Source organism: Euprymna scolopes, chromosome 24 (genome assembly GCF_053919585.1).
Source record: "Euprymna scolopes isolate OS-2025 chromosome 24, ASM5391958v1, whole genome shotgun sequence".
NCBI lineage: Eukaryota > Metazoa > Mollusca > Cephalopoda > Sepiida > Sepiolidae > Euprymna > Euprymna scolopes.
In genome coordinates this window covers 52,993,031-53,019,562 of record NC_136505.1, presented here as the reverse complement: position 1 = coordinate 53,019,562, position 26,532 = coordinate 52,993,031, and positions in this window count along the sequence as shown.

Genomic DNA, 26,532 nt, shown 5'->3' with positions numbered 1-26,532 from the left:
GTATATGACAAAGTTCTCTCTGATTCTCTCTCCTCTGATCTCGAGCGCGTGGTTCAGTGGGGGAATACGTGACTGGTTACCTTTAATGCATCCAAAACCAAACTCCTATCCTTACATCATCAACGCTCTGATCCCCAGCTGGCATCAATTGTGATGGATAGCTCTCGTCTGGGTGAGGCCCCGTGTTTATACAAGCTTCTGGGCTTGTCCTTTACTCCTGATATGAAATGGAACATGTGCATCAAGTCTGTTGCCAAGGTCGCTGGAAATATGGTGGGATCCATTCTACCGCTCCAGAAGATATCTCACTACTGATGCAATTCTCTATCTATATAAAAGCCAAGTACGTCCAAGAATGGAATACTGTTGCCATATCTGGGCAGGAGCTGCTAAAAACAGCCTATCATGCCTTGACTGAGTACAAAATAGACTTCGTGGCTTAGTGGGGGATGCCCTTTTCTCTACCCTGCAACCTCTCTCCCACAGAAGAGACGTTGCGAGCCTATCCTTGTTTTATCGTTATTTCCATGACAAGTGCTCCTCTGAACTCCAATCTCTGGTCCCCCCTCACCAATCTTTCACGAAAAACACCCGTCTAGCTGAATCAACTGTGAAAAATTTCCCCCACTCTTTATCTGTGCCTAAATCAAAACGCGGATTCCATGAACAAAGCTTCTTTCTTAGAACTGCACGCCTGTGGAACTCTGTTCCGTCTGCCTGCTTCCCACCTGACTACAACTTGGATGTGTTCAAGTCCAATGTTAACAAATTCCTAATGAACCGCCCCCTTAAGTAAACACTTCATCAAATCTCCACACTAACGTGATGTACTTGCAATAACCTTTATCGCTGAGTGGCTTCCGGCCCTTGATAAGTGGTGATTACAGTGTAAAAAAAAAAAAAAGTATTTAGTTCCTTAATAAATTCAATTTCATAAAATATTTTTATAACGCACAATTACATAAAACAGTTTCGAAAATAATGTAAAAAGTAGAAAAAAGTACCTGTCGTTGACTGGGTTAGAAAAAATTCAAAAATGTAACCTGATTTATGAAAGTGCGAAAGGTTATGAAATAGGGATGTGAGTGAAAAGTGGTAGCTTATAATTTTTGGCATATAAAAGCGAATGCAACCCCCTGAAACGAACATGAAGCTGCAGTAGTGGGAATCTTTATAGTCTACAATTCAAGAACTTGAGTGTTATTTCTTCCGCCCGTCACACCAATAATTTCCTGGGTAAGGTTGACACCATTGTCCAAACTTCTAACTTCCAAACTTCTGTATACGTAACGCACCTTATTTCAACTCCAAACGAACTTCTGCTAATTCAACTTATTTCTTCGAAATCCAACTTCAAAATGAACATCCTTCTAAAAAAAATCAACCCTCTTTTATCTCCAACCAGAAGCATCTCATTTGCCTATTAGGTGGTCACATTGCAGGCATATAAAGAGATAAGGCAGCCGTTTTTGTTTCTTTCTTCTTCATTCATTTCATTCCACGACCGACCCGTTGAATTATGCACACGTGCTAGTTAGGAAAGTCGTACGTTTCCCTACATAGACACAGACGTATGAAGACATTATAGTTCCCCATTATAAGTGGCCCCTATTTGACTCTATATCCGTTAGTGTGAGTGAGCGATGTAACACGAAAAAGACTTCCCCCTTTCCAGGGTGGGATTATCATGGCAGGTTCGCTAGGTCTACATCAAACGGTTTGAGCGTGCATAGGGTTCTCATTAATTTAGTGATACCCCTAGAGGCTTCAACCCATTTAAGCGGGTAAAATCAAAATCTCCCCCTCCATGGTGAGTTATCCTGCAGTATTTTATAACTCTACGAGCGTAAATTGAACGGTGTGTGCGAGCATAGGATTTTCAGTTATAAGTGACCATGGGTGAGTTTGAGCGGTGTAACCCGTCGAAATTTTCCACTGCTCATGGTGGGTTATCCTGCCAAATTTGGTAGCTCCACATGAAACAGTGTGAGCGTGCATATGGTTTACCCCAAGGGGCCCAGCACCAGTTGGTGGGAGTGACTTTATAATACCCATTTTTGTCTCTTGATACCGCATTTATAATTACATGTGGTCAGTTAAGCGTAATAGAAAACCATATAGGAGCTTATTTGTGTACAGACACACACAATACATAAAGTGAGCTTTCTTAAATATATATATATATATATATATATATATATAAAATTAGAGAGAATAAATATTCAAAAAGCTGATAGAAATGAATATTTAAACAGTTGATGTAAACAATATTAACAAATTCTCACTTATTAGATAACTAGCAGGGCGCCCGGTAATACCCGGTCGTAAAATACGCTTAAATATAATATTCTGATTGATGTAGATTTCGGATTTATTATTATTATTATTATTATTATTATTATTATTATTATTATTATTATTATTATTATTATTATTATATTGGATCCAAAATAAAAGTAAAAAAAAATAACTCGTGCATAACCACCGAGAATCTAAACTAACACGTTTATGACTGAGCTATGAATACATATTAGCTTCAATCCTAAAAATTAAATCATGAACTAATAGCTACTACGTTATGCATGCATATTCGTAATGCCGGCATTCGACCTTTACCTTGCGAATTCCATTTCTTTAATTTTCACACATTTGTACCGATTTTCCTGGGCTAAAACCAAAATATAAATTTTCGCATGGGTTAAAATATATGCATGAAGTTTTATGTCTGTAAAATGAAACCTCTAGAAGTAGTTTGGTAGGCAAAATTAAAAATATATATATACATATACATAATTATAGATGATAAGAATTGTGCGTTTGCTATAAACTTTTTACGCAAATATTGCGCAAGTATAATTCATGTAGAATATCTGCATGAATATAATTACACATAATAGTAAACTGAAGATGATCATCCCATAAGAAAACCGAAAAAAAGAAACTAATAGGGAATTAATTAAAATGAATGTTTAAAAGAATATGCAAATTAGCTAGATCTTTTGCTAGTGAACGCAATGCCACGACCTATATATATATATATATATATATATATATATATATAAAGTTGTATTTTATTTTTAAATAAATAGAAAAATGGTTTTTAATATGAATACTAATACAGAAAAATATTTTTATAGCAGTATAGATAGATAGAAGAAGAAAATATTCTTATAATAAAACAATTCATGATATTTTAAAAATAATATCAAAACTCAAAAATAAGTTAAAACACGTGCTTGATGAACGTAGTGAATACTGATTTTTGTAATATATGTTTAAACATTTTTATTATTAGCACTGGTATTATTTAAGGATAATAACGAAGGTAATAATTTCTATACCAATAAAACGATAACGATTTTCCCATTAAAAAAACCCAAACATTATAGCATTGCAAACCCATACGCCACATACACCTTCAATATGCTCCCACTAACTGACTGTATTTACTTTCGGTTTTCACTGGAAATTGTAAGCTGTTGAGCAATCGTAATTCTGTATATTACACGTGGTTTACACGTAATCGCGTTAAGTATTTTAACACTAAAACACTCATTTTTAATTCGTAAATTACTAGACAAAAAGCTCGTCTACCATGCGTTTGAAGGAATACACACATCGTCTCTCTTGTTAGTATGGGGTTATTTTATCGCCGGAATTCACCTATCGGTTGGTTGGTTGTTTTTATTTTACGGCATATCAACCCTTTTCGGGTTATTTAATGCCGAATCCAAAGATTTTGAAGACAATTTTTTTAATAGAATATATTTGTTGTTTTCAAGTCGGTTTCTATTCAACTCATAGTTGGAACCCTAACAGGTACTACCACTCTGGGTCAGAGTGGACCTGGGAGCAATGGTAATTAAAAGGTGGCTCCACACTCCCCAAAGCCCACAAGCTGGGGCCTCACCACTGGATATAGGTTAAGGTCATATCCAGGACCCTAATCGAGGGACTTTTACCCTCTGCAGGGGGGGGGGGGTCGGTGTATCCTAATGCCCTACCGACAGGGCCATCACCTATCGGACAATGACAATAGGTGCGATTACGGTAACACTCAATAAATATAGACATTGTGCTACCTCGATCAAGATTGGGAGATTGTTTAATAGGAACCACAAGACACACAATTTTTTTACATATAATCACATACTTAGTTTTAGAATCTCTTAAGTCTTAGCATGAACCGAAGCGTTAGAAATGAACTGATAATAAGTATTTGTACTGATGCAGAATACGACCGAATTGGCAGATAACTTCGGGCCAGCATCTTTGAGTATGTTATGGTAAGCAGTCGGAAGATACCATCGCGGTCAGGCAATTAAATTTTAACAGAGAACACGTCTCAATAAATTTCTTGATGAACTGCTCCTCGTTCAGTATTCCAATTTATCAAATTTCCATTACTAACGATTACTACAATATTATCCCATTGACTACTGTACACTCTATAACCCTTATCCTCGAGTGGCGCTTTGGCCTTGATAATTTGTGAATTCTATGTGAAGAAAAAATCTTATGTAAACAATAACAAAATAAACTCTTAAATAAATTAAAACACATGCTTGATGACGTATTCTATCTCTCAAAGACATCATGACTTGTTTCATGTATGAACACTTATTACAATAAAATGCATATATATATATATATATATATATATATATATATATATATATATATATATATATATATATATATATAACCATGTGTGCAGGATAACTAAAAGAAAGATACTTACGGGTAAGTTTGAATGGCGATGAACGAATACCAAAGGCAGAGAAATTGGACATCTCTAATGCTTGAACTGTTTTCGTTGTTTTTTTTTGTTTTTTTTTTTTGTTTTTTTGTAAGCAAGAACGACGTGGGTCAAATACCAAAGGTAATATACATATGGTCCTACAACGTAAAAAAAAAAAAAAACTCGTCCAAAAAAAAGATTTTCTTTGGAAAAACAAAATAAACGATTTCATTTATAACAGTTGTGGTAAAAAAAAAAATCTGAAACTTGACTAGAAAAAATAAATTATACTGTTCTGGAATGTTGTCTTGCCATATAATTAACATTTACCTGTGTTCTTCTTATTTTACATATGTGGTTTCATTGATTCTATCCTGTTTGATTACAACACCGCATTTTAAATTTATCTTCTGGCAGTCTTCGAGTCGGTTTTTCCAACTACGTAAGTAATAAAGAGGCTGACGCAAAGTGGCCGGAAATTTGGTCGTATTCTGGGTAAGTGGCAAGTATTTATAGAGAGATGCGTGGCTTTGTATATATTAGTTGCGTGGGTGTATATTCATTTAGGTGTTATAATTGATGATTTTGCTGAATACTTCGTTCATTATTCCTCTATTGTTGTTTTAGTCACTATTCCTCGTCTTTGTCCCATTCTTGCTGCGAGAAACACCTTTATTGTCTGCGACGAATCCATTGAATTTTTCTGTTTATTTGTGTGTCTGTTTCCGTTTCATCGTCATCCGTTGACGGACGGAAAATAATCATCGAGTCGTCTTTATTTATTCTGCCGCAATTAAATCCGCCTATCCCTATACACCAAGACGGAATTGTTTTCACTTTCTAGCTGACGTGTGACGTTTTTCTATTGTTCGTCCAGACCTTACTTTTGCCGATACCTAAGCGAACTGATTCGTTTATAAAGCAAAATTACTTCTGAAAAAAAAGGGCTATTTTAAAAGTAAAAAGTATATAGTATATATAGCTTACTAAAAATGTCATCCCAAAGTAAAGGTCCCTATATTTTTAATCTACAGAAGTAATGAACTACAACGACGAGAGTTGTATCATAAAATTAGCGGTTTTTATTGCCCTTCAGAATTTTTTTACTACATAATTGCCATTATTCTGAATGCACTTTTGCAAAACATTCACTAGCGCATATCTGCTTCAGCTGCACGTTCATGACATGTGTTGTTTTCTTAAACTCTCACACTGTCAATATCTACAACACAGATGAGGCGTTCAGCTCTTGAATGCAAAAGTTAAAGTATAATACTAATGCAATTTGCATTACCCTTTGGTCCGTTCGGGTGGAATAAATATAGTAGGAACTACTTTTAGAACGCCTCTAGTAGGTTAAGTATTTGTACACGTTAGGTGTCTCGAACTTTTTGTCCTTTGCGCGTCAACTGACTAGCAAAAATTTTCTTACGCAAAATTTAATATAAAATACTAAACATTCTTTCATATAATTAAATAAATAGCATACTGATAACTAAACTAAAAGTTATGATTAATGAAAATTTGAAGATTCACAAAATATATATAGTGTTTAATTCTTACCAAGACAGTAAACAGGACTGCTCTGTCATGTTAGATTTAGTCTTTATATAAATGATAATATAGAATTGCCTGGTTTATTTCCTGCTTCTTTTGTTCCAGCTCAGTTGACTGGTTGGTTTATTGGTCTCCCCCAATTCGCTGCTTTGATACTTCATTGTAATACAGCGTCGTATTCTTTGTAGTTTCTTCTCAAGAACTGCAAGTTTCCTTATCTCTTCCTGATAACTGTTTTTCTTCCACCCATATCTTTAGTCGGTTCAGGACAAATAAAAATCGACACGTGCTGTCCTTCGATAATCATATTTTGTTCTTATTAACTTCTTACATCAAATGACCTCAAACCTTGTCTGGAGCAATTCCCATGTTAGTTATAATAAATACAAAATTTTCACTACATAATTAAATATTTATATAAAGCATAACATAGGCTTTATTAGTGTTTGGAGGATAAAAACGATTTATTACGTTTAATGTTGATTTCTTCAAAACTTAATTTTTAATGTTGATATTAAAAATCAGTCAAGTTCACATGTAGGACATACTGATTTGATTGCATTATTCGTACACAAATTAATCACGTATCAACTTTAAATGCTACCTTGATATAAGCGTGAATGGGATGGACTGAAGAGTATTATAGGAGGAATAAAATTCTAAATGGTTATACGGTTATAAAAGCTTGAGAGTACGTCGATGCTTAATCGCTATTGTTTTTTTCATCAGAAGTTACTACGTCCTAAAAGGTGTCTCACTAAAGTATGAGTACATTAAAATGTTTATTCGAAGCTTTTCTAAAATCCCCAGCCCCGTACCCTTGCCCCATAAATAAGGTAGCAATAATTTTACTCTCGATCCATTAAGTCCTCTCACTTCACTCACATCACCATGTTTATTGTTTTGCATATGAAGAATAATTTTAAAACCACTAAAAATCTATATTATTTCATTTTAACTACCTTATTTTTTTTTACATAATATATAGATGTACAGTGCAATATAAGAATAAGAAAATATCGGATTACATAGTGCGATCCTAACTATTTTTTTTCTGATTAAAAAAATAACGTATTTGGAAAACCATCGATGCACGCATTATGTGCATACAAAACTTTGATAAAAAATTTCGCATTACGCATTCGTTTCAGTTGAAAGAATATCGAAGTTGCAATGGGGGCTAATGCAACGAATGCAAATGTTGAATAATTCTTTTTGAAAATGAACATCGAAGCAGGAGGAACGTAAAAGCGAAAATGTGAAAAGGTATCGTTGAAATGAACATGAGAATAAAAACAAATAATCGCAGAGATGATTCGAAAAACAGAAATAAAATTTGTAATTTATAAAACGCAACAGAAACGGTGGAAAATCTGTTCTGATAAAGAAAAAACAACTAAAAATAAATAAATAGTGAATTGTTGAATCTGCATCAAGGTCGTGTTTTAAATTGGTGTGAAAATAGGATATGATAAAACACATTAAAGGATTGACATTAAAATGAATTAAAATGGAGGAAATAATATTGGTTGGTGCGGAAACCTGAAAAAATCCACTTAAGAATATTTAAAACAAGAGTACAGGTAAAACATAAAAAAATACGGCACAAACACGTTGACGCACCGGTTCTCGCCAGATCACCGAAGTAAAGCAACGTTGAGCCTGGTAAGTACCAGATGGGTGATCATTGTGGAAGGCTGGGCGCTATATATACCGCGAAGTAAAATGCCAGGTTGAGAAACTGGCGCGGTCAATCTTCTTTCGAAGGTAGAGCGGACTCTTAAGCCGTGGTAGGCACACCATCTATTGATGGGGTCACAATAAAAAATACCCTAGATAGTCCTGGCGATGCATCTAGTTTTCAGCAACTTGAATTACAATTGAATTATTGTGTACCAAGTTCAATCTCGGCTGCGGCCGCGCTGGATGGATGGACAGGTCAAATTTCTACTATAACTTCAAATTAACATAAATCTTGATAAGAACAAAACGAAAATAATAGATAACTTGGACAAGAAAATGTAAAAATTAAGTATAGAAAGCATCAGGAGATGAAATAAAAAAAATAAATAAAACAAGGCCGCGACGAATATTTTATTACGACTTCTAGTTAAAGAATTACAATTGAATTATTGTGTACCAAGTTCAATCTCGGCTGCGGCCGCGCTGGATGGATGGACAGGTCAAATTTCTACTATAACCTCAAATTAACATAAATCTTAATGAGAACAAAACGAAAATAATAGATAACTTGGCCAAGAAAATGTAAAAATTAAGTATAGAAAGCATCAGGAGATGAAATAAAAAAAATAAATAAAACAAGGCCGCGACGAATATCAGAGAGGCGGTAGCACTCTCTATATAGGGATGGCCCGTACACGCCTATATGCGCCTACAAAACAAAACTATCCAAATCTCAACTAAAATCAACTTATAAGTTTCAAAAAGCACATATTCTTACAGAGAAGCGTCTTACGAATCCAGCGAGTGTCAGAACGTCGGTTAAAATGTCAAAAGAGACCAAAAAAAAAGGGGGTACAAAAATGGCCAATTGTTCTTCTTTCTTCTTTCTTCTTCTTTCTTCTTTCTTTTGAGACGATGTATCTTGGTGTACGAACGGTCTCTGACAACAGTTCAAGCATCAATCGACTGCTCTTTACACGGAGAAGTGCAGTGACCCATCGCTTTTTAGCTAACTCCATAATTAAATAAGATTACGTGTAATAACAAGTTTTAAACACTATATACCCAATGTAGACAGACCACTTCGAACACGGAACTTCTCTCAAAAGGGATGGCTCCAAATAATACACCGGATGCTCACAGACGTTCCAGTTTGCCAGTGGCGTATATTTCTTGGACGCTGAATATTTGAGGTGAACGTTAAGGTTTTTTCTTTAAACAGTAACCCACCAGCGTTAATGAAATCACGAAATCTTTATCTCAGTTGATCAAAATTGTTATAAGAGTAACCTATCAGCAAGTACGACGTCAAAAAACAATGTTATAAAAACAAATACTTCTTCAGATTTTGGACTGTAAAATATGTACAAAATGTCAATGCTGTGACCAGGATTCGAACCTAAGTTAGCACGGCCACAACGTGGGGGTCCTAACCTCTAGAGGATCGCGGCTAACACTGACGTCTGTCGTTCTTGGCAGAAAGACACATGACTACTGTCAAACTATTGAAAAATAAGGAGGAAACTTGAAATTCTCACGCATGCGCAAAAATACACTATAGCAACCATTGTTAAATGCAGCTGAATCTCTTCGCTCGCTAAGAAAAGTAGATCAGACCAGTTCTTCTAAGAACTCACCAAACGCCAAAGGAAATAAGTTAAATTAACCGCAAAAGAAACTGCAAGAAAGTCATCTTCTAAGAACTCACTGGAAGCTGACCAAAAAGAATCAAAATCCAAGCCCTAGCCACAAAAATAACTAGATATTGTGGCTACTATACACAATCTACTAATAAAAACAAGTAAGTTTTCTAAAATAAACTACAATAAATTAACCAAGTAACCTCACACTGTCACTGATTAGGACTTCATATAAAGATAACAACTACACTATTGGTGTATATACCGTTCCACACTTTAACTATCGGTGACGGGGCAGTATCTCAATTCTACGAGAGTTGTCTTGCTATAAGATAAGTGATATTATAGTAAGATACACATAAGTGTTATATGTTTACATTTAATAAAAAATGCCAATGAGCCGCCTCCTAAAAAAGACAATACTATCATGAATGTAAGTTTAAAAATAAGACTGTAAGTAAAAATACTAATTAACAAGAATAAAAAAGCATTGGAAATGCAAAAGGATATAGGGATGGTATGCCAAAAAGTATACAAACAAGATAGCTATGAATGGCTAGGCACATGGAAATAGAATTGCATCCAAAGTATAGCCCTATAGCTTTTTACAACCGTAATGATGGCACGGAATGAAGATTGGAGAAAAGCTATAGTGCTATACTTTGGATGCAATTCTATTTCCATGTGCCTAGCCATTCATAGCTATCTTGTTTGTATACTTTTTGGCATACCATCCCTATATCCTTTTGCATTTCCAATGCTTTTTTATTCTTGTTTTATTACGACTTCTAGTTAAACAATAGCTTTGAGTCGATATATGAACAAAGCTTATTAACGAAAACATTAACTATAAAGACAAACAAGGACGATTTTCAAATCTATTTATATAATTTATTTTACACGGTGGACACCACTTATCAAGGCCCGGAAGCCACTCAGGGATAAGGGTTAGTGTGGATATTAGATGAAGTGTTTACTTAAGGAGGCGGTTCATTAAGAATTTATTAACGTTGGACTTGAAGACATCCAAGTTGTAGTCAGGTGGGAAGCAGACAGACGGAACAGAATTCCACAGGCGTGCAGTTCTAAGAAAGAAGCTTTGTTCATGGTATCCACGTTTTGATTTAGGCACAGATAAACAGTGGGGGAAATTTTTCACAGTCGATTTTGCTAGACGGGTGTTTTTCGTGAAAGATTGACGAGGGGGGGACCAGAGATTGGAGTTAAGACGGGCACCTGCCATGGAAATAACGATAAAACAAGGATAGGCTCGCAACGTCTCTTCTGTGGGAGAGAGGTTGCAGGGTAGAGAAAAGTGCATCCCCCACTAGGCCACGAAGTCTATTTTGTACTCTGTCAAGGCAGGATAGGCTGCTTTTAGCACCTCCTGCCCAGATATGGTAGCCGTATTCCATCCTTGGACGTACTTGGCTTTTACATAGATAGAGAATTGCATCAGTAGTGAGATATCTCCTGGAGCGGTAGAAGGATCCCACCATCTTTCCAGCGACCTTGGCAACTGACTTGATGTACGTGTTCCATTTCAGATCAGGAGTAAAGGACAAACCCAGAAGCTTGTCAAAACACGGGGCTTCTCCCAGGCGAGAGCCATCCATTTCAATTGATGCCAGATGGGAATCAGAGCGTTGATGATGTAAAGATAGGAGTTTGGTTTTAGATGCATTAAAGGTAACTAGCCACATCTTCCCCCACTGAACCACGCGCTCGAGATCAGAGGAGAGAGAATCAGAGAGAACTTTGTCATTTATAGCCTTTGATGTGTTGCCGTAGATGGTCGTGTCATCAGCATAGATGTCAACGAATGATTTAAGTATGTGTTTAGGGAGGTCATTGATGTAGATCAGGAAGAGAGTTGGGCCTAGGATTAACCCTTGAGGGACTCCCGCATCAATACTGCAGGCCTTTGATTTTTGTCCATCTACCACTACTCTTATGAGCCTATCGGAGAGAAATGATTTAATGATTGAGAAAACATTTCCAGTTATACCGTAGCTGGAAATTTTGTGAAGTAGGCCCTTATGCCATACCTTGTCGAAGGCCTTTGATATGTCAAGAGCAATTGCCCTAGAAAGGAAGCCTTTGTCAAGAGATTCACTAATCCTGTGAGTTATAACCGTTAGCACATCTGCGGTAGATCTTGCAGAACGGAAACCATAGTGTGTGTCACTAAGAAGATTGTTTCTGCTGAGGTGGTTTACTATTTCTCTATTTAATATGGATTTCAGCAACTTACTCATAACACACAGGAGACTTATTGGTCTGTACTGAGAGAGAGAGAGATGACTTATCACCTGAATTCTTAAACATAGAGCATACTGATGAGGTTTTCCAGGGAGTCGGAAAGCACTTCTTAAGGCAACGCTTAAACAGTTTCATAAGTATGGTAGCAAGTTCTGGTTGAAGCTTTTTTAACACTATAATTGGGATGCCGTCAGGGCTAGTTGCTTTACTGGAATCAAGGTTCTTGATTAGCTTGGCGACCTCATGCACAGATATTTGTATGTTACCTAGCGTGTTCTGTGTTATAGGAGGAAATATGGGGAGTTGATGGCCTTCGTCGCATAGGGTAGAATAAGCTGCAAAGTTCTTTGCAAATAGTTTGGCCTTGTCGTATGCTGACGAGATTACTTCTGGTCCATTGATAATGGTTGGGATAGAACGCACACTTCTGTTCAGGATCCTATTTGTTATTTGCCAAAACTAGTGGGAACCAAGCCGTTGATCAACTCCTTTGGATTTAACAGACTGGGCATATAGCTTTCTGGCATGTTTTATTACTCTTTTACAGTGGTTGCTGGCGTTCCTGAAAGCAGCTTTATTCTCAGTGCATCTATTACGTTGGTAGCTATGAAAAAAGTGATTTCTGTGCGCGATAGCCGCAGCATATTCTGGGGAGAACCATGGCTGGCTGTAAGATTTTTGTTGGAGTTTTTTAGATGGTATGAATTGGTCTATGCCTACAAGTAACCATTCGGTCAGATCTGATACTATAGAGGACACATCCTTTTTAAACATGGAATGCAGAGGTAAATCAGATATGAATGTACGGAAGCTATCCCAGTCAGCCATAGAGTATCGGTATACAGTACGGTGAAGGGGTACGTCTGGGGGCTTATTATATATTATTTTTATCTTAACTGATACGACGGAGTGGTCGGAGGATCCTAGACGAGAATGAGTGGAACATGAACATAGCTCAGGGGAAGTGGAGAGAAAAAGACCAGTAGTATCGGGCATACGGGTGGGTTCGCGAGCAATCTGAGTGAGGTCATAAGCAATGGCAAAATCATGACACCCCCTCCCTCGTCGTCTGTCTTATTTGAATGGGTCAGCCATTCCATGTTATGGACGTTGAAGTCACGACAGATGTGGATGTTAGCCGAGGGATGTGCAGACAGGATGTGGTCTATTTTCTCAGATATACTCTTAAAGATAGTAACTCCGCTGTTATGGGGCCGATAGAGGGCAAATATAAATGCAGTTGTGTAAGCAAGTGCTACCCGGAAGCAAATATAGGGTAAATCTAGAGATATCCCTGCCACACGTGAAGTCATCTTTAATGTTGACACATATTCCATACCCATGGCGATCTTGGGGGTCAGATTTAGCTGTTAAGTTAGAGTATCCGTTAATTATGAACTCATCTAGGGAAGTGGTCGGCCCTATTCCAGTTTCACTTAGAAAGAATATGTCCGGTTTCGTCTCCTGTAATTGGGTTTCAACATCTGGAAGGTTGGAACGTAGCCCCCTGATATTGGAGAAATAGACCTCGTAGTAGAGGTCTACATTGGAAGATGGGGTTCTAGGTTTATTCGAGTTTTTTTTCTGGAGATATTTCATGTTGAGGTTTTGGGATTTGGGAACAGGTTGGCATACTTGGTTAGAGCAGTACAGACAGGGAAAGTAAGCGAGAAAAAGAGAGGCAATTTTTTTGTAGCGCATGAAAAGGTAAAGCCTAACAATTAGCCATTAGTATGGCATCGAGAGGCCCTACCAGAGACTACTGCATAGTCCAGAATCTATTCACCAAATGGCAATACAGCAGACCCAGTACTTTGCGCCTGCTGATAGGACAGCCTCGTTAGTGGTTAATCCAAGGTTCGAGTCCCTGACTATCAGGCGGATAACGTCAGCCCAGACAAAACCTATACCTCCAGCACCCTTACTAGTGACATGGCCACAAGAATAGACATAGAGATAGAAATTTTCCGACATCTCTGACTACTGTTCACCAAGTATTACCGACCTTTAAAGCAGCTTTTTCTTTGCCCTTTGTCAGAAAAATCACTTTTTTGAATGAGGACTGAGGGACAAAAAAGGAGAAGCGAGAGTTACTGGAGTTGCCGATAACACATCCACTGTATTAGCTACTGTCCATTAAAAAAGGGGGAGGGGAATGGGTACAAGTGACTTATTAATATCTAAGTAGTAAAGTCCGGTGCTAACTTATCAATTCAGAACACTTTTGATGATAATCTCCCCTCCCATATTAATGAGTGGAAGTTTTTGGCATTATCTATCTCGAGTTTGAATCATTGGAGTTTCACCTTATAATTAAAATACAATAATTAACTTTTATCAATTGTAAAGTCGGCTTAATATTAATTTACATTTGAGTTTAGATAATTATTCAAGGTTTTAATTTAGGAGGTTCGTTTTCATAGGTGACATTTTTCTTTGCTAATGTCACTGTATTATATTTCGAATATAATTGAAAATAAGATTAAGTATATTAGATGGTTTGATTGGCTAGCTAGGAAGAAAGCATTTTCAATACAAGCAAGCTTGCAGTAATATTCTATATTAAGTATATTACTTAAATAAAGTCCTAACTTTATCTATTGTCATAGAAAAAATAATTCCCGGCATTTTGTTTTTTTATCGCTAATTTACTTTGTAGCATGGGTGGGCAGTATTTTGCCTGTTTCAATTGTAGTCGCGAAGTGGGGGGGGGTGACGAATAAGACAGGAAAAGTACAGACAAATAAATACATATGCATAAATAAAACAAGGAAAACAAGTTTAAACAAGGTAACATGAAAAACATTTGTTAGGATGAATTTTAAAATACTTAACGTCTGTTTGCCATAATGGTTCGGCGTCTTTTTGCCAACTGGCATATTGTCGTGTTTTTTAGAGCGGAAGAAGATTTCTATTTCCGGATAACTTGTGCACGTGTGCCTATCTATTTATAGAAGAAAAGTCGATATATTTGTGTAAATAAGACGTAATATTTAACAAGTAAACACTGGTATAAACAGGAAATAGTAATTATACACCAAGGTTGGTATATATAAAAAGTCAAATCTTTGTTTGGATTGATGAATACATATATCGGCAAGTTGAAATGCGCAATCTTGATTTCAACTGGCCGATATGTTTTTACTTCTTTCTGCGCATGCTCATATAAAATGCATTTTTTCAATTATTTTAATATTTATACTTTATTATGGTTCTCTCGATATTAACATTGGTAGAGAACGCATCAGGAATTTTGAATGTTTTAGTTTCGATTCTAGCTAATACTACCAAACAGATTGGATTGATGAATAAGGCAAATTGAAATGCGAAATCTTGATTTCAACTGGCCGACATGTTTTTACTTTTTTTCTGCGCATGCTCACATACAATGCATTTTTCCAAGTATTTTAATATTTATACTTTATATATTAATATTGGTAGAGAACGCGTCAGGAATCCTGAATGTTTTAGTTTCGGTTCTAACTGATGCTTCCAAGTCACTGCTCTTTTGTTTGAAATTGCGAATATCTGCATGATTTTAAATATATTTAAGCGTGAATTACAGCAAGTAAAATATTTAATTATACGCTGGAAAAATAAAACTTAAATTTTTTTCTTCCCACAGATATTTTACTGTCTTGTAAGACGATAAATATTTTTTGACAATTAATTTTGCCATAAATCTTTCACCAACGAGGACACCATTCAAGAAAAATTCATGCACTTATGGAAATCTTCCACGACATGGGACAAATTCTAAGTACAGTTTTGATAGAAAAACTTACTTGAGCTAATGTCAGGTTCCTACGTTTCTTTCTTTTTAAAAAAAAATTTATTCAAATAATACGTAACTATTGCTGGAAAATCTGAAATAAGAAAAATTTATAGTTTTGCTTAACTTTAATAATGCTATTTTTTTAAAATTAAATTAATACTCCTGTTTTCTGATAATTTTCTTTTTTCTAAATAGCTTTACTTTTATTGAAATAACTTCTCTTTTTTCTATAAATAATTTATCCTTTTCTTTTTTCTATAAATAATTTATCCTTTTCTTTTTTCTATAAAGAAATTAGAGGAAGACATCCATATATATCGTTTCTTTTTATTCATTCATTGATTAAGTAAAAAATATTAATTGATTAGATAAAAATATTAATTGATTAGATAAAAAATATTAATTGATTAGATAAAAAATATTAATTGATTAGATAAAAAATATTAATTGATTAAATAAAAATATTAATTGATTAGATAAAAATATTAATTGATTAGATAAAAAATATTAATTGATTAGATAAAAAATATTAATTGATTAGATAAAAATATTAATTGATTAGATAAAAATATTAATTGATTAGATAAAAATATTAATTGATTAGATAAAAATATTAATTGATTAGATAAAAAATATTAATTGATTAGATAAAAATATTAATTGATTAGATAAAAAATATCAATTGATTAGATAAAAATATTAATTGATTAGATAAAAATATTAATTGATTAGATAAAAATATTTATTGATTAGATAAAAATATTAATTGATTAGATAAAAATATTAATTGATTAGATAAAAAATATTAATTGATTAGATAAAAATATTAATTGATTAGATAAAAAATATTAATTGATTAGATAAAAATATTAATTGATTAGATAAAAAATATTAATTGATTAGATAAAAATATTAATTGATTAGATAAAAAATATTAATTGATTAGATAAAAAATATTAATTGATTAGATAAAAATATTAATTGATTAGATAAAAAATATTAATTGATTAGATAAAAAATATTAATTGATTAGATAAAAAATATTAATTGATTAGATAAAAAATATTTATTTCAACCCAAAATTCTAAAGTTATGTAATGCGTATGTTGTATTCTTTAAAAAGTTTTCCTTGCACATTTACTAAATTCAAATATATTAAAGAAAATTATGACAACATAAAATACAGGTTTATTTTAATTCGGAATAGAAATTTTCGTGACTAATAAAATAAAAATAATCATCACATTTTGAGAAAACGAATATTAATTTCAATTACACTTTTGAAATAATTTAGCTCTCTGATTAAATGCCATTTTTCGGTATTTTTACTTAAACTACAACTCAGCATTCACATTCGAAATGTCGACCAATTGGTTTTCAGGTATGCTGAAAACGAATATCACAGAGAAATTAGAGGCTGATAAGTAGTTTACTAGATAAGAAATTAGCCAATGTAAAAGATAATGTAATCCCTTGCAACCGAGGAATTAGTAATGCACATGCCTTACAGGTTTTAGAATAAACACCTCAACCTCCCCGATATTAAGAACGGCTTTCGAGACAAACACCTCAACCTCCCTATATTAAGAACACCTTTCGGAATAAATACCCTATTTTTTCCATTTTAATGGTAAAATATTTGCTTTGTTTTCATACCTGGTAAACGACATATCGATCTCAAATTTAACTGTGATATTCGTTGAAAACTTATAAAAGTGAATATTTACAATCTAAAAAAGGCCACGAGTTTAACATTAACTAACGTTGACACGAAAACAATGATTCAAACATAAACAGAAGTTGTCTTGCCCATTATTTTTTAACGGAATTCAATAAAATTTGATTTGGTCAAAAATAATACATTTTATATATTCATCCACCCCGCGCCGGTAGAATTGCTTCTCGGCCTTTTGGCTAAAATTAAAGTGTAGTATCTGTTTTCTCAGTTCGAAACTTTTGCTTTTCTGAAGGGATCCGCTACCGAGATCTCGGGCTAAGTTTAAGCCGTTTTACGTTTACTAATTGCCAAGCGTCTGTTGCCAGGTCATTACAATATTGTAAGTATAATTCTATTCTTTATACACCGCATTCCGAAATCATCATACACAAGAACTTTACATTATTAATATTTAATTATTATATTATTATAAGTTACCCTTAGAATGAAAAAAAGAGTTATAGGTCTAACAAAACGTTACAGTCTGCAATAAGTGGCTTATCTATCAAACAAAATGCTGCTGTCGTTGGAAATCGAACGTTTGATTCTGATCAAAAGTTTTTTTGTCCATTTAAAATATAATATTAAAATCCGACACTCCTGCAATACTGTGTGGTAACCACGTGTTTTGTTTTCAGTTCGGAGAATATTATTATGAAACACATTAATTTGATGATCAGTCTGTAGTACTTTTATCAAATCAGCTTTTTTCACCTGCACTGGTTCAATAACAATGAATAGAGATCTTCAATTGCACAAGTTACCATGTGGCCAGACGGTAAATTCAATTGGTGACCTGCTGACTAAGTTTTTTTGCTAAAAAATTTCACAATGTTGAATGGTTTCGCGGAAGAGCAATCTTAGCCGACAAAAATGATGCTGTTGATATGATCAATTATAATCTTTTGCAAAAGTCATGAATCAGTTGATTGTGTTATTGATGAAGATCAGGCAGTAGAATTTCCTGTAGAAATCACTACAACAGCCTGGAATTCAACATCATAACATTATAAAGAAATATTGATTTACTTTAACTGTGTAATGGCATATGGTTAGCAATAAAATCTAATGAAACAAACATCCACCCCCCCCAAAAAAAAACATCCATATTGTTTCCATTCATGGGGCAGATTATCCGTGTGGCACAATGGGTGAGAAAACCTATCACGGGAGACTTGAGATTCCCAGATTTTTGACCTGTATACCATAGTAGATCTCATGAGGAAGGACGAACATACCATGCAGGTACTAGATGATTTGCAAATGTCAGAATACATCAACCAGCTTTGACTTACAGTTGTTTATGAAACTCGGTTGTGTCAGATCGATCTGAGACCACAAAAATCAAAAGGTCAAGCACAAAAGAACTCATAATCGAGGACTATTAAAACTAAATACGGTTAAAATATTATGTATGCATTTCATTCTTTCTTTTTTCCTCTTTCACTCCTTTCCTTTCCCTTTCAATGAAGAAATAAAGAGGAATTGCAAAATACAGTCGGAGCTTGGATCTTGTGCGTGACAGACGCATGGCAGTTTTGCCTCGGCCGTCGGCGAGATGTAATTGGGTAATTTTAAATATGTTTTTTGTCTTTTCGCCCCAGACGAGGCACATGGCCATTTAAGCGTGAGGGGCTACCAGTTGGGGTCGAATTTGCAGAAATACTCTCTATGGAGTTGGGCAGCAAATATTTGTTCACATTACACTTGAATTTCTGCATGTCCGTACAGTTAGAAAATCTGTCTGAGAGAAAAATATATTCGAGTAAAAGGCTTTACGACGTCTAGAGATCTCTACAGTGCAAGGGAAGGATTTAATTGCTTGTCAGATTTGTCGAGGGTATTGTCTTCGAGGGAGTACTAATGCTCGGAGTTCTTCAGAGCACTTGTCATTGAAATACATCTAAAAAAGGCACAAGGATGCTACATTTCGGCGATAGGTCAGATGTTGGAGTTTAGTTGTTCGTTCAGGACCTATATATTGGAAACTTTTTTAACCATGTCTAGGAACGACAGACTAGTGGCATATGCACCTACTGAAAAGTGGCAACAATACTCCATGTATGAGCGAACCGATGCCTTATAGAGATACAAGGTTCACTTTTAGCATGATAGAAAGAGCCCATTTTCCTCGCAACAGTCCTGGCGATTGTCTCAATGCATTTGTTCCAATTCATGTCTGTGAATATTAATCGAAGGAGCTTGTGAGAAGTACTTTCAAGTAGTGTATCATTAGTTATGGCAATCAGTGCTTGAGAAGGCCCTGGTCGTGTTAAGATAAAAGATCCTATATTTTTATAAAATGTGTCTTGTTCGCTCTTTCTATGCAATGTTCAATTTATAATATACGCGTAAAATTTCATAAACATATATGCGGCCCCTGCCATTTAATACCGACGATGGAAACGCTGCCCGTAACTACGCGAAGGATACTCGACGGCTAGACCCAACAGCCGCTTATAGCCAATGCCATGCCGATCCCCTTACACCAGGGTGTAAGAGGATGCGTCTATCGTTTTTAATGTGGTTAGAACACGAGGAGCTGCTGCCTTGGCAGGATAGAACAATCGTTACAGAAACGGTTTCACTACATGGATACACCAAGTAACTCTCCCCGGGAAACGATCGGATCACAACCTTCATATAATCTTTTTACGACGACTTCTTTACAATAGCCGGTTTTGCATGACTTTCCCATCCAAAGAGGCTCTTACTTATTCAAACAAAGAAATATCTCCTGGATTGTCGGATTCCCGCAAGAGTTTCCTTTAGTTCTCTGTGCCCTTTCTTCTCATCATTTGGCCAGGCATCTATCACCTGCAACATTGTAACCCCTCACTGATGAAGCTCATCTACTTAACTGCAAAATATATTTCTCTGGTTTCAAACAATATCTATTTTGACATTAAATAAAAAATATATATTTATATTCTCTGTTTTAAATCCTCGGGTTATCTGGCGTCACCCGGGAACGATTAGCTATCTCAGCGTAGTTCTAAAGCTCCCCAATGGGAGATTACGTCACACGCCTGCCGCTTGCATACACCAGCAAAACACACTGCGCAACATATGTTTACAAATGAATAATTTAATGAAAAAACCAAGTCCTTAAAAAAAAAACTGTTGTACGAAGAAAGGGGAAGTCAAAACTTCCCCGTGTAAAATATAATAAATTCGTGATAGTAAAATCCTTGAGACTGCACTGTTTCATGAAAAAAATTATTTGAAACAGCACGTAAATGAGGGCATTTTACGAAAAGCCTGGCTGAGTAAATTACTTTTAAATAAGACTCAAATCTTTATAATCTCCTCAGACAAAAACTCCTTTCCATGTCATATCAAAGTAGCAGAAAAAAATCCTGGATGCTTATTACTAGGGCTGTGATAATATTCTTTTAGATATACGCTCTATATAGTCTTGATAAGTTGGAAAGCCTTGATAGGCTTGTTTTTCACGGGAATATTCTTTTTTAAAGAGAATATGAATTTTTCCACGGAAATATTCTTTTTAAAAAGAATATACTACTTTGGAATGGAATATTCTTTTTGGCTACCGCATATTTCGTTTCTAAATCGCATATTTTCACTATAATTCAAGCGAATAGGTTTATGCTTGATAACTTAGTTTTAAAGAATGATTTGTTTTTTTTTATTTCATAGTAAAGTCAGTATGTTTACTATAGCCTCTGGTAAATGCTGTAAAACACAGTATTCAGTAGTTTATAAATTCCATCGAGGATTTTGTAAAACCTTCATTTAATGCATATAAAATGGTCAGAAAATATATTAAAAAAAAACGGTTATCTTAACGGTATACATAGTTTGAACGATTAAACACTCTATAAAGCTTAAACAAATATTTTATTTATTGCATTTTACAATTAAATGCGTCTTTAAATTATCGTAATTGAAGCTTCTACGGTTGTCCGCTCAAACAGTCTTATATTACGAAAAAAAAATAATAAAAACTCGTTCCACGTCGCATGATACTACCGGGGTATATATTAAGCTGCCAATTTCTTCGCACTTAAAACTTTCAAATGATCTATGTCATCCACATTTTCTTCGTTGTCCATTAATAAGTGCGTCGAAACGTTTTAAAATAGTAAAACTTTTGTTCTTTGAAATCACACTCTTCAGCCTTTTACGAAATTGGGAGTCGTTCATCTCTTTAAATGTAGTTTTGACCTCTGTAACTAATCCAATAGATATTGAAAGACTCAGCCTTTTTGTCTATAACTTTGCAATGTTTTTGTTAATATGGAAAAACTGTTGGCTATAAAGCTGAAATAAATAGGCAGTGATTCCCCCGCGAACAGTTTTTGGCACACCACGAAATAATAATTTCATGTAAATAGTTGGCGTAATAATGCGCTGCATCTAACTACGTACCCCACCTTGTTACAATGGGACTCGGTGGAAGGGGAACTCCTGGGATTAGTTTCCTGAATTTTTCGATCCTATTGGGTGCTTTTGAAAACATACTTTTTACAATAGAAATCAATGTCTTTACATTTGGGTGTGCTTGCCTGACTAATTTCGCAACCCTGTGCAAACCCTGGGTTAAACACGTGACGTGTATCATTTTAGAGTATAATACTTGAATAGCATTCATTGCTTTTGACATATATAAAGCCGCATCAGTTGTTAAGAGAAGCACATTACCGTAAATCACTTGCTGCGGCCACAAAATCTGCAACGAATCGTTGAAAAATGCCGCAATTGTTAAATAATTTATTTTTGGCAGACATGCAAAGTTTCCCAAATAGAATTTTCCACGTTCCTCTTCTATCCATAAAATGCCTATCACAAAGCAAGCAATTAAACGCTGCTTTACATCAATCGTTTCATCAATAGATATACACAGTTCCATTCCCGCAGTTTTTTCTCTGAGCGATTTTACCTTTGCTTCGTACATTTCACTAACGTAACATTTCCTAAGTGTAGTCTGATCCGGAATATTTCTACGTGTGTATTTATGTAGAAATTCTCTGAACACGTCGTTGCTCAGTTTATTGAACGGAACATTCGCTGCAATCAATGCTTTGCATAAGTCAGCATTGAACAAATTACTTGTACTGGCCTTCTGACAATCACGACCAGTTGCTTCAGTAGGAATTGCGCCTAATATTGTCGTGTGGGTCTTCTTTTTCGTCAGATGTACGTTCGTTTTTAAATGTTGCACTATTAAAGACTTCTTACAACTTTTGATCTGTAAAAATAAAACTGAATTATTTAATCGAAATATATGCATTCAAAAAAGGATGGAAAAAGTTATTTGAAGCGCATTAACATTTATTAATTAATGTGAAAAGTAGATGGAATAGATTGTAAATCTCAACATTCAATGCAATTTTAATACGGCTGGTTTTAACGTTATAGAAGTTGAAACACAAAACTACTATTTTAGTAATTTGTATAACAACGCCATTCTATCAGTCAAATATATTGCAAATTTTAAGCGCTATAGCTTGTTTTTACATGAATAATGCAGTGTTTGCAGGTTAAGAAATTGCCAGTTAACTGGTAATCTTAAAATTCCTCCGCAACTCTTGCCATTCATTCAGTAGGAGTGCTAATTAGTTTCAGCTTATTTTTTTTTTTAATATTGTAAATTCGTACTGGTTACTAACACGTTTTGATTATCTACGAGGATAAAGAGATGTCTGTACATATTTATATATCTGCCTATAATGTGACTCTTTTATTACAGACTGAATTTTAGACACTTTTTTGTGTAAATTAACACCTATTAATGGTTATACTACGTTTAATTCATCTGTAAGAAAATGAATAAATTAAAAGCCCCAACACAAATATTTTATTTCAGCATATTTTTGACACAACAACACTTATTCCACAAATATTTGGCATATGCTTTATATTAAAAGAATATTCTGTAACCCAATATATGCAAAGAATATACTTTTATTAAACAATATTCTTGACATTGCACTACTCATTACTGTTGATACTGTGTGTACTGTTTATAAACTGTAAACATTCATATCTGATCTCCCTCTCCATTCCATGTTTAAAAAGGAAGTGTCCTCTATAGTATCAGATCTGACCGAATGGTGACTTGTAGGCATAGACCAATTCATACCATCCAAAAAATTCCAACAAAAACCTAACAGCCAGCCATGGTTCTTCCCCGAATGTGCTACTGCCATCGCACACAGGAATCACTTTTTCCATAGCTACCAACGTAATAGATGCACTGAAACTAAAGCTGCTTTCAGAACCGCCAGTAACCATTGTAAAAGAGTAAGAAAAATGCAAGAGAAATATATGCGCAATCCGTTAAGTCCAAAGTAGCTGAGCAGCGGCTTGGTTCCCACCAGTTCTGGCAAATAACAAATAGGATCTTGAACAGAAACGTGCGCTCTATCCCAACCATTATCAATGGACCAGAGGTCATCTCGACAGCATCCGACAAGGCCAAACTATTTGCCAAAAACTTTGCGGCTTTGTGACGAAGGCTATCAACTCTCCATATTCCCTCCTATAACAGACAACACACTATGCAACATACAAATATCTGTGCGTGAGGTCGCCAAGCTAATCAAGAACCTTGACTCCAGTAAAGCAACTGGTCCCGACGGCATTCCAATTATAGTGTTAAAATAATTACAACCAGAACTTGCCCCCATACTTTCCAAACTGTTTAAGCGTTGCCGTAAGAAGTGCTTTCCAACTTCCTGGAAAACCTCATCAGTATCCCCTGTATTTAAGAATTCAGGTGATAAGTCATCCCCATCTCAGTACAGGCCAATAAGTCTCCTGTGTGACATGAGTAAGTTGCTGGAATCCAAAATAAATAGAGAAGTAGTCAACCACGTCAGCAAAAATAACCTTCTTAGTGACATGCAATATGGTTTCCGCTCTGCTAGATCTACAGCAGATGTGCTAACGGTTATATCTCATAGGATGAGTGAATCTCTCGACAAAGGCTTCCTTTCTAGGACAATTGCTCTCGACATATCAAAGGCCTTCGATAAGGTATGGCATAAAGGCCTACTACACAAGATTTCCAGCTACGATATAACTGGAAATGTTTTCTCTATCATTAAATCATTTCTTTCTGATAGGCTCATAAGAGTAGTGGTTGATGGGCAGAAATCAGAGGCCCACAGTATTAATGCTGGAGTCCCTCAGGGGTCCATACTGGGCCCAACTCTCTTCCTGATCTACATCAATGATCTCCCAAAACACATACTAAAATCTTTCGTTGACATCTATGCTGATGACACGACCATTTATGGCAACACATCAAAGGCCGTAAATGATGATGTTCTCTCTGATTCTCTCTCCTCTGATCTTGAGTGCGTGGTACAGTGGGGGAAGATGTGGCTGGTTACCTTTAATGCATCTAAGACCAAGCTCCTATCTCTACATCATCAACGCCCTGATCCCCATCTGGCATCAATTGAAATGGACTGCTCTCGTCTAAGGGAGGCCCCAGGATTTGATAAGCTCCTGGGTTTGACCTTTACACCTGATCTTAAATGGAATACATACATCAAGTCTGTGGCCAAGGTCGCTAGGAAAATGGTGGGATCCTTCTACCGCTCCAGAAGATATCTCACTTATGATGCAATTCTCTATCTATATAAGAGCCAGGTACGTCCAAAGAATGAGTACTGCTGCCACATCTGGGTGGGGGCTGCATAAAACAGCCTATCCTGCCTTGACGGAGTACAAAGTAGACTCCGTTGCTTGGTGGGGGATGCCCTTTTCTCTACCCTGCAACCTCTTTCCCACAGAAGATAGTAGCCAGCCTGTTATTGTTCTATCGTTATTTCCATGGGAAGTTCTCGTCTGAGCTCCATTCTCTGGTCCCCCCTCGCCAATCTTTCTCAAAAAACACCCGACTAGCTGAAACCACCGTCAATAATTTTCCCCACTCCCTATCTGTGCCTACATCAAAACGTAGATACCATGAACAAAGCTTCTTTCTTAGAACTGCACGCCTGTGAAACTCTGTTCCGCTTGCCTGTTTCCCTCCCGACTTCAACCTGGATGTCTTCAAGTCCAACACAAACAAATTCCTGATGACCCCCCCTAAGTGATGACACCTTACCAATTCTCCAATACTATTGCTACACTATCCCTTTGATTACTGTACAAACAATAAACCTTATCCCTGAGTGGCCATTGGGCCTTGATAAGTGATGAACTCCATGTAAAAAAACAAACAAAAAAAACACAATTAAACACTTTATGGAATTAAATAAATATTTTATGTATTGAATTTTGGTCCCCCCCCCCCCCCGACAGAAGGAGGGTGAGGCTGTAAATTCATCTTTCTCTGTTCGTCCGTTCGTCTGTCCGCACTTTTCTTAATAATTACGCCCTGGATTTTTTTGAAAATTAGCACAAACATTAAGCATAATATGCGTAAAATGTAACAGCAGGGCTTTTCCGGAAAACTCCTGTTGCCTCCCTAGGGGTGCCTTTCGAGTTAAAATGGATAAAATTTACACTTTTGTGCTCATTCAAAAAAAAAAAAAAAAAATGATGCCTTGGATTTTTATAAACTTTCTGAAAATTGTAACTACCTGATTTGTATATAATTTTGTTTGTATATACTTCGCGATTACCTCTTGGGTGTGCCCCAGGGGCTCTTTCAGGGCTTATAAGAACGCTCTCTAGACTCCAAACTGATTTATTTTTGTTTTGCTACATACGTAGAATCAATTTTTATATAGCAGCAAATATAAAACTTTATATTTTCTAAAAACATACATTATGCATATGACACTAGAAATTTTAGATTACCGCCAAACAAGCAATATCTGCTACTGAAATAAAAAAAAGATCACCAATTTCCGAACGAATAAAACTGTAATTTTCACAAAAAACTAATTCAAATTCGTAATAAACTAAAAATTGTAATCTAATATGATAGTACTCGGTAGACGCGACGAATTATATAAATGATTTAATTTGCAGACTCTGAATATTGTTCGAAACACGATTAAAAAAATAGGAGACATAATTTCTTTCTATAAAGTCTGAATAATTTCAATAATTTTACGATTGAATATATGAAAACTATTTTTCATTTTCTCTCTTTGCCAGACTGTAATATTCCTTCAAATTTGATCGATATTTGATAACTTAAATCATGAAATCTTTCTTTTTATATTTTTAT